The sequence below is a fragment of the Coturnix japonica genome, chromosome 3, assembly GCF_001577835.2.
Source record: "Coturnix japonica isolate 7356 chromosome 3, Coturnix japonica 2.1, whole genome shotgun sequence".
Lineage (NCBI taxonomy): Eukaryota > Metazoa > Chordata > Aves > Galliformes > Phasianidae > Coturnix > Coturnix japonica.
This window is the reverse complement of record NC_029518.1, coordinates 21806748-21810776: the sequence shown is the minus strand read 5'-3', so window position 1 is coordinate 21810776 and position 4029 is coordinate 21806748. Positions and strand designations below refer to the sequence as shown.

The following is a 4029-nucleotide window of genomic DNA, read 5'->3' as shown; positions in this document are numbered from 1 at the left end:
TATCTGTCTGATGTATATATGTCAAACACAAAAATAAGATCAAGAACTGTGTTTTACTATGTGGTTACAAAGTGCTTGAGGTTTTGGTTTCAGCTGCTGTGTCCAGTGTGTCTGCAGTACTAACAAAACTAACAAAGATATTTTCCTCTTCAGGTCCCCCGGCATCACCTTGATGGATCCTGTTGGCAGAGATACATTCTTCATGCACTTTCTATTTGGTTTAACATTCTGAGTATAAATTATTTCAATTTGGGAAGCACTAGGAGATGAGAGAGAAATGTTGCATGCAATTTTGCCTCCACCATACTGACTGTATGGCATAACCATACCTTCAAGCCAAAGCTGATTGGTTGATTTTATGGGAAATTGGTAATCACAGCCTGAACCTTTGATTAATCTGCTGAGGCAAGTGTCGGGTCAGCTGTGGGAGCACAGGTGAGAGTAATGTAGCCATGCTCCCGGAAGGGGTGGAGCTTGACTCCACCTCCTCTAGACCTCATTTAAGGGCTGACCACCACTAAGGCTGCATGTCTTGGAGATTGCTCCCTGGTGGAAATAGTCTCAGCAGTTCCTGGCAGACTGAAGGATTCCATATGGGTGAGTTTTTCCTGTACATAACCTTTTGGATATTTACTACCATCTTTATGTTATTGTCACCATACTGTTGATTGACCACACTTTAATCTGTACCTCATGGTAAGCAATTTTCATTCTGCTGTGTTATTTTCCTCTATATTGTCACAATTATAATTTGGTTTTCTGCATGAATCTTTTGGGTTATAAATGTTCCACTTAATATAATGGAAAATACTTTTATGGAAGAGAATGTTACACAATCCGGTATGATCTTTCTCACCATCATTTGTTCTAGGATTATTTAGAAATGTTAATTTCTCTGTGTTTCATAAATAGCTCTAACACTTCTAACAGCACAAAATTTATTTACATTTGGATCTTTTAACTGCTGCTTCTAAATTGGCACCTTCAGTCTTGTTTTGAGCTGTTGTGCGTGGCACAGAACAGAGGTAGAGCAAACTCTCTGCTATTCCTACAAATGGCCATTTGTGACATCTCTTTAACCCAAATCAATGATTCCAGTTATATTAGAAAAAAATCTTAATTATTAATTGATTTGTTCAAAGGGGGAAAATAAAAGGTGAAAACCTGAACATAAAACATAAAAAAAAACAGAGGTAGAGAAAAGCCAAGTACAAGCATTAAGCCTAGATCTTAGCAGAAATTAAGTGATGTTTTTCCCAATTAACATCTTTAGGAGTAAAACAAAACATTCAAGAACATGAGACTAAAAAAAGCCCAAACATCACTCTAAGAAATAAGAGCTTGTGGCCTTACTTAAACTGGGCAGATAGAGTTTAGAAGATCCATTCTACTTAGACTTCTGAAAATACAATCTAATAACACTAATTAATGATCTCATTATGTAAATATACCTGTGAGTCTTATTTTATACAACAGTATACAGAATCAAAGCTCGCCATCGAAGGCAGCAGCCATTCACACATTCCTCCCTACCAAGCGTGATGATGGAAAGAATCTGAAACAAAATACAACTCATGGGTTGAGACAAAAACTATTTACTAAGACAGAAGAGGAAAATGGAAACAAAACAGCAGTGATGGCAATAGAGAGAGCCACAATGCAATTACTTGCCACCTAAGGCACAGCAAAAATGCAACAGCCCACCGGTACCAAAAGGCCTCACCCCATCTGACTGACGCCCAGCAACCCCCAAGTGGCATCCAGCCGCTAGCCAAATACCCACAGATTTATGACCTTCCACATGTTGCATGGTATGGAACAACCCCTGGCCTAATTCAGGCCACCTGTCCTGGCTCCTCCCTGCCCCCTGCTGCTGTGTTATACAGGAGGCTGAAATGAGAATAAAGGCCAATTGGAACAACCAGTTAAAAATTATTGTTAGAGGAAAAAAAAGCAGAAAGGGCTAAACAAAAAAAAATGAACAAACAAAAAAAAAAACTGATTTGGGGACCTCCCACAATTAGCACGTTCAGTTCGACACAGTGCAAAGTCTACTTGCCCATGAAATGTGTTTGAAAGGTCTTCTGTGGTTGTGCTGAACTACTTTAGAATGTTACTACAATCCTAGTAAGAGTAGCTATTACACAAACAGAACATTTTCAATTATCACACAATTTTCTTCTAGCATACTAAGAATCTAAGTGTTGATCATTTAAATGGCTTGTTACAGTTCCATGCTTTATGCATTGGTATTTAAAAATGCTCCTGTTGCCCCAGCAAGACACACTGCTGAGTTCATGTCATGTCAGTCATTATGTGGTTAAATACTTCTTTGGAAAACCTACTCAAAGCTGACTGAAAGTGAGTAGGCCAGTCAAAGCCATCTGCTGAAAGGCAGGAAATGCATTAAGGCAATAGAATATGGTTTTCTTCTAATGTTTAGGTTGAGAAGCGTATAAATCACTATGCCATAGAATCTTAGACATTACAAAATGGTCTCAGCTGTAACAGCATGCTTCAGGGCAATATTTACTGCTAATTCTAATTATCTTTATTATAGGTATTCAACTTTGGTGTTTTTATTTCCTTAGCTCCTCTCGCTCAGATTATTTGAATTACAAATTTCTGTTCTTATAAAATAACTACACTTTACCACTATTATTAGGATGTCAGTTCTCATTCATGGTCACTTCTTCAGTTTATATGTAATTATGAGAAAATCAGTTCTTTTGTAATTCTTGAGCCTATTCAGTTTGAACAGTACAATGAAATAAATTTGGTTTCTACCGTAGGGAGATAAGGAAGAATGCTTCAATTTCCATTCCTCCTACATCCCACATTATATTTTGCTTCATTTTATTTTTTTCACAGGGGGACACTCAGTAATGCTGATCTGAAGCTTTACTCCCAGAAGAAGAAGCAGGTCTTGACTTCAGGAGATTTATCAGAACACTGTAATAACTTATAAAGTTAGAGAGCAGCACCCATAAAAGGAAAAGATGGAGCTTTATAAAGGAGAAAAAAACAAAAAAAAACCAACAAAAAAAAAAATCAACAAAAGAAAACAGAAAACCCAACCCAGAACAGGATGGAAATGAATCTATTCTGCCAACACTGCAATGGAAGTGAACTAAAGAGAAACTGGAAAAATTACTGCCTAGCTCAACTTAGAATGGTTGAGGATGGAATACCCTTCTGAGAATCATCTAATCCAACCTCTTGACAAAAGCAGTCAACAAGAGCTTGTTGCCCAAGACTGTGAGGAGTTTTGAGTATTTCCAGGGAAAGAGATTTTACAACTTGTTCAAGAGTTTGACCACCCTCAGAGCAAAAATACTTTTTATTTTTTTCTTTTTAATTGAACTTTTGTGTTTGCACCCTTTGCCTCTTGTCTTTCACTGGATACCACCAAGAGAAGCCTGGCTCTGTTCTCTTTACACTCTTCCTTACAGAACTTCTACACATTAATGAGATCTCTCCTGAGTTTTCTCTTCTTCAGACTCAACAGTCCCAGCTCTCAGCCTCTCTTCACATGTCAGATGCTCCAGTCCCTTAATCATCTTCATTGACCTTGGTACGCCCCAGAATGTCTGTGTCTTTGCTGTCCTGAGAAATCCAGAACTAAATCCAGCACTCCAGGTATGTCCCATCTGTGTTAAGTAGGCAGGAAGTATCCCCTCCATCAACCTTCTGGCAATGCTCTTCCTGATGCAGCCGAGGATGCTGTTGGCGTTTTGTTGCATTGGTGAGTTTGTGGCTTCTGGTCAATCTGGTGCCCATCAGACTCACCAGAGCCATTTTTGCCAGGCTACTTTCCAGCCACCTACACGCTGGCATGTAGCAGCACCAGCCATTATTCCTCCCAGGACTTCATAAAGTTCTTATTAACCCCTTTCTCCAGCATCTTGAGGTGCCTCTGAGTGGCATCATAGCCATATGGTCTATCAACCACTCCTCTCAAAGAACTTGCTGTGGGTGCAGACTGTTCTATCATCCAGGTAATTAATAAAGTATCCCTAGTACTGACAA

The 4029-nt window shown here is 38.9% G+C and overlaps 1 long non-coding RNA gene across 1 annotated transcript; it reads left to right on the top strand.

The window, feature by feature from the left end:
• Nucleotides 1-471: 471 nt before the first annotated feature.
• LOC107311201 lies at nt 472-3025 on the top strand. Its single transcript, XR_001553926.2, has 2 exons — nt 472-597; nt 2872-3025. It is a non-coding gene; the product is annotated as an uncharacterized LOC107311201 (long non-coding RNA).
• Nucleotides 3026-4029: the final 1004 nt, after the last annotated feature.